The 13,868-nt window shown below is 45.5% G+C and overlaps 1 long non-coding RNA gene across 1 annotated transcript in view; it reads right to left on the bottom strand.

Annotated features, from left to right (window-relative positions):
* LOC135384022 (uncharacterized) overlaps nt 1-2,672 on the bottom strand; it is a 34,889-nt gene extending 32,217 nt beyond the window's left edge. The window contains exon 1 of the long non-coding RNA XR_010420212.1: nt 2,436-2,672. This is a non-coding gene — a long non-coding RNA (uncharacterized LOC135384022). The remainder of the gene's footprint in view (nt 1-2,435) is intronic.
* Between the last annotated feature and the right edge of the window lie 11,196 nt (nt 2,673-13,868).

The raw sequence follows: 13,868 nt of genomic DNA, 5'->3' as shown, positions 1-13,868 counted from the left end.
CGTCCCGAATTAAGCGGGACAGGTCCCGCTGTCCCATGAACCAGCCCGCTTGTGGGGTTGGGTTTTGTTCCGCTTTTGCTGCAATGAAACCAAATAGTCAAAACATGGGGCTCAACAGCGGAAGCGATTTCGACTTCCACGTAACGCTCGCCCAGCCTACGTCTTTCCTCGATCTACCCGGTAGATATTGTACTTAATTTGTTGGTCGACCAGCCATTCGTAGTCAAATACGTCGAAAGCAAAAGTCGCTCGCTGCTCGTCAAGCAGCCTCAGTGGGAGCATGGTCTTGGTTTAATGTTCATTGATCACGGGGCCGCGAACGATGACGAAATCGAGGTGCAAGTTCAGCGAAGTGCTTTGGGGAGAGAGAAAGAGAGTTATCGCTTGATATCTGCCAATACAAAGAAATGGTACAGGAAAATTAAAACTTAGTCGAATTATTTCGTATGCTCGCTGATATGTATACCGTAAGAGAGAGAGAGAGAGATAAAGAGTGGAAACGGCAGTGTGTAAAAAAAAAAGAAGGTTTTGTTGGCTGACACCATCCCGCCCTCTCCACTTGGGGCATGTGGAACATGGTCACTTTACTCTGGTCTACTACACTTTGCGTCGCATGATGTATAGGTCCCGCGAAGTTTGGTTTCTTCATCTAGTTGCCGCATTATGCCAATTGGAAGACTCATTAACGTTGAAAACATTGAAATGATTTGGTTATGGTACAAATTATCGTCACACACACAAAAAAAAAAAAGAACTCCGAAAAACCAGATGTACGGTGAACACGACGAGGGTGAAGGTCTGGACAGTCAGGACCTGAAGACCTACATTACGGCGGCAAATTAGCTAGTGATGGTGGCGCCCCGATGCGAGTGACGTCATGTGGACATATCCTATACATGCATAATGCATATTGTGGGCAGGGTCAACCCTCGTAGAAGTGCAAGGGTGCAGGCGAGCTGGTACATTGTAAAACGACGATAAAAGCTGAGACACGGAACAGAAAAAATACAACACGGCACCCTTGTGTTTGCACACTTATCACAAGGTCATGATGAAGAAAAAGGTCGGTATATATCCAACATGTTTGAGCGTTGTGTATATTTCGCGTGCGAAATGTCAGTGTGGCGTCGGCAGCTAACGATTCACGTATTACTAAAGCGACAGCTTTATAGGGCCCACCAACTTTCACAGTCGCGTATATAGGTCCGTCCGGAACAGTTGTGTACGAAGAAGAGGGAGCAGTATTGTCGCAGTGGCACCGAAACTAGCACCCCAAAGATCAGGATTGGAAGATGGTACCATATACATATGAAGCTACCACATTTTACATTTTTTAGGATGCTCAGCCCTCGATGAAGCCTTTCCTTTTTTTTATTTTTTTTATCAGTTCCCTTCTTGTCGTCGAAACAAATGTTCTCCCATTATGTGACCACGTTTTATTTTTATTTCCTTTTTTTTTTTGCACGCAGTTTCTACGATGAATTGCAAAAGAAAGAAGAAAAAAAAAGAAAACGAGCATGACTTCTTTTCACGTCAAAGCATTTAATATGTTTATGTTTCCCTGATCATCTGGTACAGGCAGCCTAAGGTGGAGTTGCGAAAAAGTTCTATATTTTCCCGTCCCCATATTCTAAGGGCACAAACCACCCTATCCAAGGCATAAATTATTCCAACGACGATTACGTCTCACTTTCAATTCGAAGAGACTATATCGTAGCGCCTGCATATGCACAACGGCATAGATCATTGGCAGACGGCTCGACAATTATGGAAAGAATGAAAACACAAGGACGTTCACACGAACGAATTCGAAAGTCAATATGAGTGCAGTGAAGGTGAGATGAACATACATAATAAGGCTTCACATCACCATATTGTTGTTCCGGATGACATTTTTATAAATATGCTTCGGTACATTTTCCACTCAGAAAGCATGAGCATCTTGCCGTCCGGGAACGCAAAATCAGGAAAGGAAGTCCAGTAACCACAGCATTGCAAACGCTTGGAAGAGCAGGCATGCGAAAATATTATCTAAGGGTAACTACATGAAGATAACACCCACATACAAATTGAAAGCAAAAATATGCGCGGATGCTGCCTTCTATTTTTCTCAGCACCTATATATAATGCTGGAATATGCGGACAGCGCAGATGGGTCACACATAAAACATGCATGCTACGAGTAAAAATCCCAACAATCTACGCTCCCGCGCAGAGAAAGCGCCAGATGTAACATAGTGGTCATGCGGGAGAAACGACAGATACCGCGAGGCACACACCCGGACGTCTACTAGGCCTAACGTTCTACTCCGTGGGGTGACCGGATAGCAAGCATCGCGCACAAAACTAACATCATGCAAATGTTCGGACGTTACTTTACCGTGCATAACCCAGTTGCGTGTCTACGGGGCGAAAAGCAACGTTCAATCACTCACTGGTCGGCAGGTACAGGCTTTCAAGAGTCGTGATCCCGAGCTTCGCTGACGCTCCGCCATCTTGAAGGGTGCCTGCCGTGGTCCCTCCTTTTCCCTCCTTCTCCGCCGCTCTCTCTCTCTCAGCGCTCCGTGACTGCTCTGTTGGGGGAAAACATGGCGTCGGTATTTTATGGAGCCTCAGGAGTAACGCACGCAGCTTCGTTTATTTTTCGCCCCAAGGCTCCAACGGCCTCGCCGAACTGCCTCGGTGACCTTCGCCGATTTCCTTTTTCTTTTCTTTTGCGAACACCAGTGGGAATGCCCTTTCGTACTCGATATCGCGGCTAGTATACACATTGACCTTTGACGGCTTTGTAAAGCGTGGCCGAATTAAAAGGATGCACAGACACGTATGCTGTAATGAGCATTTAGTGAAAATAAAGTAGTCTCTTGGTTGAGTTTCGTTTTCACGATCTTTGGCAGAGATATTGGGGAATCTCGGATGACAGCTGGCGGAACGAATTGTGTCCCTTCGGTGCTAATCAATACTGACGAGAAGAACGGACATCTCTTGATGATTGTGACGTTCGGTCTCTAATAAAGTGTTACTTATTCGAACAAGATTTGGGATTTCCAAAGAGTCACATTCCGTCGTGCATGTAATTTTTGACGCCATATTATGCGGACAAGTGGATCCATGAGCGTACAGGCCATTCATGTGTCATTGGGAAGGGCGTCTTGTCGTCGTAAATTTCTGAATTACCGTACCGAACATTGTCGCTTTAGTAAAGTTTCAGCAAAAAGTAGTACATTAATGAATTGACTAATTAAATTCATTCATTCAGGAATTCATTAATGAAGTGTACTGCAACGAAGCGAAATGCGTCGCAGGGAAACGTGCTAGAATTAATAGCTGAAATAATAATGTGCGACTTCATTACATTGCACGTATAACATTCAGAACAACGTTCAAGTAAAAGCGGTTGAAATGACCTCCAGCAAGTTGTCCCTGCTCAAGGAAGTACTCACAGTGCATAGTTTTTGCCGCTTCCGTCAGAAAAGCGTAAGCATTCAGCGTAGGAGAAGCAAAGTAAAAATAGTGCAATAACAGACTTAATACTTGCTTGAAGTTTGAAAAATAAATAGCTCCTTTAATGCCTTCCGTCTCTCAACGAACGGCGGGTCTGATGTTTTTTAGCCAAATGCAGCCTTACAGATAGCACCTATGCTCCTTATTAAGTCAACAAATGGTATTCAATAGGCTTGGTTGAATCTCCTTTCGTGATATAAATAAATGACGCGAATGTACATAATTACCGCCCGTTCATAGAAGTTAAACAGGACAAGAGTCACAAAATGAACATCAAAGGTCGTTGTGGACCACGTCTAAATGCCACTTCTAATTTCGCGTCTAATAACAGGTTCGACAAAATTTTCGAGGATATTTCACACTTCACGGTGGCGGTAGTGGTGGTGGGGGGGGGGGGGGGGGGGGGGGGGGCTTCTGGAAGCGCTAGCAGTTCACGGTGGTGGTAGTGGGGGCTTGCCGTTGTCGGCGTTACAGAGGCGGCCACCGTCACGACTAACGCCCTGGGGCAATGTGCGTCCTGGGCAGACTTCTAAGGCAACTGTACCGAGTGCGCGAGGTCACGCAGACTAGAGCAATCACAGTGGAGTGAACGCACTACATCCACACAGAAGGGTGAGGAACAAACTTGGCCCTAAACAATAATAACGATAAAACAATCGCTGCTACTTGAACTTGTTGTAAATGTTGCTGCCATGCATGATTTACCAATAAGATATGTTCCCACGGATACCTTTCCGCTAGATACGCGAGTAAATTACCAAAAACAAGCAACTTATCAGCGAAGCCGACACAACGTAGGTCCCCTATGCAGGGAAGTGACCTGTTGAAGGAATGGCATCAGTGTACCACATGTGGTGAACGGGATGGATTGGGATCCATATAGTGCGCACTCGAGATGATGATGATGATTGAAAGAAGACGACGAGAAGACGATTTACCCGTGGAGCATTCTGTAATTTTGGAGTATAGTATGGTCCGAAAAATTATCGTACAAAACGTTATCTTGGAACATAGAGTGGCTAAAAAGTTCACTCCACCATTGTGCACAGTTGCAAAAGAACACCACTGCCTCGCAATAAATATGGTAGATACTGAACAACTACGTTGGTTACAGATGACGCGTCAAGTTATCAGCTGTGTAATAACGCTGTACTGATGCTACGAATGAGCGATACCGGCGCAAACGCTTCGGCTTACGGGGTACACACCGCCCTTCCATTCTGCGAGGTTGGGCAGTGTGTCTGTGATTCCGATTCAATCGACAAATTTTTACAAGATGTTCAAGCTCACCGGCGTGAAGTATGCGATTCGTCGGATATCCTTCGAAACATTCATTTTGAGCGTCAGCCGACTATACTGCAAGCATGTTCCATCATCACCACCACCACCACCTTGAGATGGCAGCTCTCTGAGTGACTTCCCGCAGGGGTCGTGCCCCCGGGGATCCTCTTGGATAGTCGCGGGGGGAGGGGGGGGCGCTGAGGCCCGCAAGCCGCCACGCAGTCGGCGCCTGTTTTCGATGTCAACAAGCAATAGTCGAAACAATCTTTTGCTCAACGTCGCATGTGACCGCGCCTAGAAAAAGTACACTTTCAACATGCATGAGTGGTTTATGTATGCCCTGGTCGACATTTGTAACTTGCAGTGTTGCACGGCGAACATGTCAGGTGCACGTATGGCGTCTAACCTGCTGCTGGCTATAGTGTACCTATAAGCTCTTGCTAGGGACTGCTCTAAGTAGTAATTCAGACATAAATGGCGTTTAAGATTTGTCCAGACAAGAGAGAGAGGGAGAGAGAGAAAATGAGCTGGGAGTTTATTCTGAGGTCGAATCGGGTCCCTCTTAAAACAGGTGGCGGTGGTGGTGACGAGATCGGCTTGCAGTTGTTTCCCTCACTCATGTATATAGGCAGCGTCACGGCTGTAGTCGAGATGAGATGAGGTGTTGAGATGATGATGGTCCAAAGTTAAGATGTACGTCGGTCACCGCCAGGCCTGGTCAAGATTCCCATGATAAAGAAAAAAAATGAAAAGGAAGAAGAAGAAGAAAACTGTTTGTCCCTTAGTCTTCGGGCGAGTCCACCAGACGGCTTCGAGTTTCGGAGTGTCTTTCCGTGGAAGAGCCTCTTGGATGAAGGGTGCTATTCCTCCGATGTTCAAGTTATTAATCCCGCACCACAGCATTGGCCCTGCCATGAAGCAGAATGTGTTCGATGGTTTCAGTTTGCTGACAGTAGTGAGTTTTAGTAAAACGTACGCTATCGCCTTTGCGTACGGCCTTTGGTTCTGCGCACGCGCAGTACTTAAGGAGAGCTTTGCGCATTGCGCAGAACGTACGCGCTATCCCTTATGTACGCAAACGCGACAGCGTACGATATATTCAAACCCACTATTAATGTGTCTTAGCATATCGTAATGCCTGCAATTTACGCTATCCAGAGAACGAATCTTGTTTCATTCTAATTTATTGAGAGCGCTTCCTGTTCGCAACCTGAACAGCAGGGTTTGTGTTTGCGGGAAATTTCTTTCAACGGGAGATCTAGACGGTGGATTTGCGGGATTTCCCGAATCCCAGAGTGCTGTGTAATCACTATCTCGTTTGGCACAAATTTTCTGTGGCCGTCTCCCGGGGTTGCCAAACTGGGGCAACTCTTAAAACAGAACCCCACCGTATACCACGCTCCTAGCCAACCATCACCGTGAGTGACATTCTCTCCGCTGATTTGACGAAAACGGGAGGAACACGGCTTTTTGTGACTTTTAGGCAGTTGTGTTAATTTTCAGAAAAATGTATATACGAACGCGCTGTCCAGAAATCAGGAGTGATGACGGAGGGACATGGCTTGCGTCTTATGTCGGGATGTTCTGCTTCCAAGCGTGCACAAAGAAGTCGGATTATTATTAGTTTAAAATCCAATCTAATCCAATCCAAAAAAGTCCGATGCTGCGCATCACAACAAGAATATGTCTCTCCATGTTACGTCATTGAGGCACAGCACCTACAAACTATACCCCAACAACACTGAATATCCTCTGGATGTAAAAATAATGTCCTCATGGATTCGTACGTCCGATGGATGTCTTAGGGATATCCATCGGACGCACGAATTCGTTGAGACATTACTCCTACATCTAGAGGATATTCGGTGTTGTTGGGGATATATAGGAGACGAGTCACTCCGGTTAAGAATGAGCCCAACGTAGAAGAGCGCGCGTATATCCCTTGGGCGCAAAGGATTACACTCACGTAAAACAAAGTCTTGAACCGTCTCGTGCGGTGTCAATGAGCAAACTAAGAGAACACGCGGTTCAGTGGTAGATGAGAGTTTGCAATAAATAATGTACCCGGGAAGAGCTAATGCGTATTAAGCAAAGTGGATCGGGGTGGAGCAGGACGATGCGGGTGGAGTCACTCTTCAATCTGACAGCTGAAGGGGATCACGGGGATGACGGGGCAAAAAGGGGGGAAGCCCACCCACACGAAGGCACGATGCCTTTCTGCATGTGTTTGCAGGCTTGCCCTCTGTCGATATAATTATTGTTATTTGGAGCGAATCTCAAGCAATTGCATTTTCGAAAAGGGGTGTCATCTTTAGTTCGGAAGGTGACAGCCCGCTGTGATAATCGATAATCATGCCGAAGAAAATAACCTGGAGATCGTTAAGGGTCGTGTCTTTTGAGTTTTGCTCTTCGTCATACGCCAGTCCATAATTTCGTGTTGCTCTACTGTTCTTGCTGTTTCTGGTTTTCTTGTTCTGCTGTGAAAACGGCCGAGATGCCTCAGGCATGCAAGTGCTGACACACACACACACGCGCACACACGCACACACGCACACGCACACGCACACGCACACGCACACACACACACACACACACACACACACACACACACACACACACACACACACACACACACACACACACACACACACACACACACACACACACACACACATACACACATACATACATACATACATACATACATACATACATACATACATACATACATACATACATACATACATACATACATACATACATACATACATACATACATACATACATACATACATACATACATACATACATACATACATACATACATACATACATACATACATACATACATAAATGGGATGATGATATGGTGGGTGCAAGTGCATGCTGACGCTTGCCACGGAATGCGTGCAATACAGCTATTCCCGTTGAACACTACACCGCTTTGTTTTGTGAAGGGTCACAAAAATGGGCTCGTTGGTGGGTGTGAAAAAAGGAGAGAAAGGAGGAAATAGCGCGCTACTCTAGCGCTAGAGGCGCGATAAGAACGGTGATAGAGTGATAGAAAGAGCTAACTAGGCAAATTTAGTGAAATAGCTCTGTAACCGGGAGAAAATAAAAAGAAAACGTAGTGAATTAAGAATTACGTAAACAAGATAAACCGAAGGTGCTTAAATTTCGCCCTCTGCAGGTGGACAGCAAGTGTATAGTACTCGGGATGCCCCGTAAACAGCCCAACAATGGCTAGAATGACACGCCTCGAGAAAATAAATAAAGAGGAATGGTTGGGCCAGCAAATGAGCCGATTTATGAGAAATATAAGAGGTTGTTGTGCACAGTCACGGCAGAAAACGCAATGGTACAGGTGCAGCTACTGGAATTCTTCAACTTCTGATTTACACAATCTGTCTTCGTGGTAGCAGCGCAAGAACACGACTGGAGGAGTATACGCGGTCGCTTCCTCCGCTGTGGAAGCAAATACTTCTGCAGTAACTTGGCATCAGAGGTGGGGAGTAATCCATTACAAAGTAATGCATTACTGGTAATGCATTACTTTTGAGTAATGAGTAATGGTAATGAATTACATTTTGCCAGAAAGTAATGAGTAATGGTAATACCTTACATTTCGACTGAGTAATGCAGGGTGGCATTACTCATTACTTTTGTCGAATGTTCACTGCGCCACGTGAAGGTTGGGAACACATCCAGGTTTCAGGGCAACAAAGAAAGAGAAGGACCCAGTTCAACAGTCGGCGGTGTGTGTCATAAGTGTCCATGATGGTATCACCGATTTTCTCCTGTACGCATTTGTAGTGAAGGATAATCAACGAAAAAGAAACATAGCCTCTATTAGGGTAACAAGTGACAATTGCACTAGTGATTCGCTGTTTTGGTATGGTACCGTGTTAGTTTCTCTTGTGCTTTCAGAGGTCGTTTTTCTGCAAGGACAGAATTTTAGGGCTGGGCATAGCGAAAAGGCATCATGGAGCCGGCGGGCGAAGACTTGTCCCATTCGTAGATCGAATTTAGTGCGAATATCGAGCCAGTTAGTTGCGATGGGAGACACTTTAAAGTTCGGTGCAAGCTATAAGGATCGCAGCCTAGAATCGCTAGATGGGTTCCCGAAAATGAAGAGACTATTCGTGCAATACAACACATAAATTCAGTCATTCGCTTCCGCTGAACGAGTGTTCAGTACGGCAAAAGATGTCCTGTCGCCGAAGCGGGCAAGGCTAGCGGATGACAACTTTGAGCGTTAACTCCTACTATGCTACAAAAAATCTTATCAATAGTTTTTGCCTATCAGCCTCGCTTCTGTCGGGATTTAGTAGCACCGATTTGGGGGATACTCGGGTGGCTATTGCCTATAACAAAAAAAGCGAGGAGGAAAACTTATGCATAGCATCTTGGAGGCTTATGCCCTAAAATATAAATATAATGCCAGAGTAATGCCATTACTTCGTTGAAGTAATGGCATTACTAATGCATTACTAACATCGAAAAAGTAATGAGTAGTGCAATGCATTAGTTTTTTATACAAGTAATGAGTAATGGTAATGCATTACAAAATAAAAGAAATTTCCCCACCTCTGCTTGGCATCTTACAAATACTTTCAAAATTTAGTATTTAGTATCTTAACTTTGTACTTTTTGGCACTAGCTTGTATACGTAACCTGTAGTGGGTCATTTCTTAAGTTACTCCCAAGATATCCTCCGTTCATTTGTTAATTTTTTATTATTTTATTCGGGAGATAGGAATGTCCAGAAAAAGATTAAGGCCATCGTTCGGGCGTCAGGTTTGGTCATAGCGACCAAGGACGGGTAAGTTGTGAATAACTGAAATAAACTGTGGATTAAACAATGTAGTTTAAGCTGGCTTGCTCGCTTACGTTCGCTTTGGCGTGACTCTTCTCCGTCCTCCTCCTGTGAGCGCAGCATCGGGTACCCGCGCGAGCGACATTATCGGGCGAGATGTCCGCGGAGGCGAGAGAGGAGGTGAGAAGATATCGCGGGAGAACAAGAGTATCCGGGCGAGAATCCTTCACACATTGTAACTTGATAGTATCTTGGATGTAACGAGTTATTTTTATGAGTATTTAGTATTCTACTCCGATACTTTTGAATGTTGAGCATTTAGTACTCTACTCAGTAATACCCCTGTCACACGGGCATTTTCGATCCTGCTCGACCGAACCTGCTTGAACCCAATGCAGATCGGATGGTGCTACACGGCCGCTTCCAAGCAGGATCGAACTTTGATCCTGCTTCACTCAAGACAGTTCCCATAACAGGATTGAGAATTTCAAGACGGCTCGACGGCCGCCATTTGCATCCCCGACCCCGGTGAACTGTCATAACTTAAGACGGACATGCGCGCGAAGCTACAAATGATGCTTACATCGGTATACGATAAAACCACTAATATCGCTGTTATATAGGAAACGCGAAATTAATGAGTTCCGTTTATTCATTTGCCTATATTCTCGACACCGTCAACCATTCAATGCGCATTGAAAGTGGCCGTGTAGCAGCGTCAAAACTCGAGCGTGCTCGGGAAGTTCGATGCAGATCGGATTCGAGAAGGATCGAAATGCCCGTGTGACAGGGGTATTACTTTGTTGCCTCATAAGCGTAACTTAAATACTTTTGAGAGGAACCTGTACAAGTCCGGCTGTGAGACACTAGAAGAAGTGAAAGCCAGGCATGATTTCTTCAATGCTCGCTTGTAAAACGGTGGCGCTTCTCGAATTAAATAGGATGGTTTTCTGAAAATTAAGGTGATCTACATGACTACCGTAAAGATACTGTGTACCTACGTGGAGACTCTCTCTGAATTCAAGCATAAGGGCTGCAGTAATGAAAATCCGTTACGAAAACACCAATTTTCGGAAGGAGCTGGTTGGGCAATTCTAGTAAAAGAGTTGCACAACCGAAAAATTAAAGGAATTGAAAGTGAATTACTGAATGCCGTGTCTATATGCTCTCGCAAACATCCCAACTGTGAACCAGGGTGTCGAACCGAAACGTTCTTCGTTCCGGTTTTTGTTCCGGTTCTATCATAAACGGTCCGGTACCGGTTCTGCTCCGGAGCAAAAAAATAACGTTTCATACCGGTTTTAACCGGTTCCACTTCTAGCGAGCATATTCATTCCCAGAAAAAAAAAATCAATGTTGCTAAATGTAAACCCGTCTATTCCGCATACATGGTATTTAATATTAATAGGCAGCTGTGAAATTGGTAGCTCCTGGTTCCTGTAGCTGACTATCTGTTCAAATAGGCTTTCTCCTTTCTTGAAGCGCATGATACAGACGGACTTGTTTGTCGTGGTGTTGTAGGTAAAGTGCTTTCTTTGCGTCCCATCCGAATGTCTGTTGCTGCTGCCTAGCCAGCAAGCACCACCGCACGAGTACAACGCAAATCGAGGAATACCTTTACTCACAAACGGGCTCGACGGCTCCGTTTTCTTTTCTTCGTGTCCTGTCCACAAACGAGGCGCCATTTCGCACGCGCTTGCCCTCGCGGATACCTAAGTGTATTCAACTTCGCTGCTCTCAGACAAGGGACGCGTTGCGCGACATTACCGATAGAGAAGCCGTAATGCAGCCCCGTTGGGTCGTTGCTTAGTTGAGGAGAGTTTGGGCGGACGACAAGAATTAAAACGAACACTACGGCACATTGGTAGAGAGTCACAACCGGTCACATGTCATAAGGGTCATAAGGGAGCATAAGGGTCATAGTATACCGACATACATTTTACCGTAACCGTAACCTTCGTAAAGTATCCATGACATGACTTCAGAACACACGACGCCAGTTTCATTCGCCTACTCGTAGTACAAACCGGCGAAGGTTTTTCTTGGACCGAAAATCGTTAAATAAATTTTTCGGTTTTCCTCCTGAGCGAAAAAAAAACGTATACGGTTTCGATTCCGTTCCGGTTCGCACCAAAATAGCGGGGGGGGGGGGGGGGGGTTTCGGTTTTGGGTTCCGGTTTTCGGTTCGCTCCGACACTGTGCTGTGAACAACATCTGCACGAAAGAATAAGATATCAACGTGACTTGAATTTTGCAATGCTACACGTTGCGTTATTTCACTGCACCGGCCAAATCATTCCCATACTGTGTAGATGAAACATGCGTCACGCATACACTATTCTACCCTGCCTTCGCGATAATGAATAAACTGCCCATCTTGTATAGTCCTTCTAACCGGATACATTGCCCAAAATGCAAACTTGCCGTGTGAGAGGGGCGTTTTTTCCCCGCCCAGCAAACGTCGTCGTCCACTCTTTTTCGGCCTGCCATTGTTGTGTCAACTACGCGAAACCCGAGAAACTTTTACATCAACCTAATGGCGTCTTGGCTCCAAGCAAGCAGAGCCCGACAAGCCGAGGCTTCTTCGGAGGGTCTCTTGCGAGGGCTGCCGTCACTCAGTAGACTCACTTAGTCACTTTGGTGACGACGTCAGCGTTCGGGCATCACTTAATGAATAGAGCAGCGCAGGACGAGACGTAGTGAGAACAAACCGGCAGGGGGAAAAAAATCATAGAATAAAAGGAAGAGCGAGAGAGAGAGAGAGAGATGACAGGGAGGGAAACGGCCGAGCTGTGTTTTGGATGCGTGCCTCAGAAACTCTGGAGATTCCTCCGTTTTCCCTTCTCGTTTTGTTTCATATTGTTTATTGTGTCATGTCCGGAGAGAGTGCTTTTTGCGAAAACGCCCATTATCATCCTGCCGAAACACTGACTGTAGCATGTTTGGCGAACGTAGTGGATTAAGTGTTGTGTTGACGAGATGAACCGAAGGCGCCTAAACTTCGTGCTAGTTTATGCAATCCAGAACCGTTTTTCTGACAAACCTGGGATTGGGCGGGGGGGGGGGGGGGGTTCTAGTAGTATCTTCGACTGGCGGCACCAATGCTCTAAGCCGGAACGCTCTGAGCTGGAGGAAGAAAGAAGACGGAAGAAAGAAACAAGTGCCGAAGCTGTTGTCACAGTGCTCCGTTTTGACTATAGTCGAAGACAGGGCGCGCCTACCAGAGAGCTCTAGAGCGATCTGTGGCTGCCAGTCGAAGATGCCATAAATGTGAATTCCAGGATCCCGAGCAGGGATTGATATTTGTGTGCAAATGTCCCTACGGAGATAATGATGATGATGATGATGATAATAAAGAAAGGAAAAATGGGGACGTCTGGACTGTAACCACTTGTGCATGTTAGGAAAGCCGAAATTTATTATCCCGAATTTCCGGGATTTGGCGCGCGAAATCCCGAGATTTCGGGACCCGGAAATATGCCGGGAACTCTGGGTCTAAACACTACTTCGCACTGTCCTGGCTGAACGGCAACGTTTCGTCTCGGGATGTCCGGTAAACGCCCGAGGTATAGCAAGAATAAAAATTAATAATAAAGAAGGGGGACTGTGAAAGCAAATGCATATATCAATTTATCCTAAATATATGAGTGATTGCAGTGCACAGTCACGACAGAGGAAATGCATAAGATACCAGCGCGGTTGTTCGAATTCGCAAGGTTGTCATTTAGACAGCCTTTCTTTTACGACAGCAGCGCGAGCAGAAAGAACACGAGTGACGACTACAAAAGTCCATTGCTCCGCTGCAAAATTCTGTCACGTTGTGGGACATTCGATAGAGTGAAAATCACCCAGAATTCTGCGATACTGCCCTGTAAAACTGTGGCGCTCCTCACGCCAAATACAACGGATGTTGAGTGAAAATAAAGGGACATCAGGCGAAGACTCTGCAAAGATCTGCACGTAAAGGTTCATTCCAAATTTAATGGTAAAACTGTGAATGGACGGAAATAACATAAACGTAAGTCAGATGAGTTACCGACAAAGAAGAAGTGATCCACGTTTTTTTCCCTCTCCAGAGACACGTCCAATTGATTTAATTTATTTATTACTTTTCTAACTTGTTCTGCGTTGTTGTTGATGATGATGATGGTAGCAGAAAAAGATGTAGAGAAGTAGATCCCATTTAATGTGAGGCCTCTGCGTAATACGGCACACTGTCGTTCCAATTGCACCTTCCTTAAACTTAATTCACAACGTGAATGTTGGA

The sequence above is a fragment of the Ornithodoros turicata genome, chromosome 2 (assembly GCF_037126465.1).
Source record: "Ornithodoros turicata isolate Travis chromosome 2, ASM3712646v1, whole genome shotgun sequence".
In the NCBI taxonomy this organism is placed as follows: domain Eukaryota; kingdom Metazoa; phylum Arthropoda; class Arachnida; order Ixodida; family Argasidae; genus Ornithodoros; species Ornithodoros turicata.
This window is presented reverse-complemented; position numbering and strand designations above follow the sequence as displayed.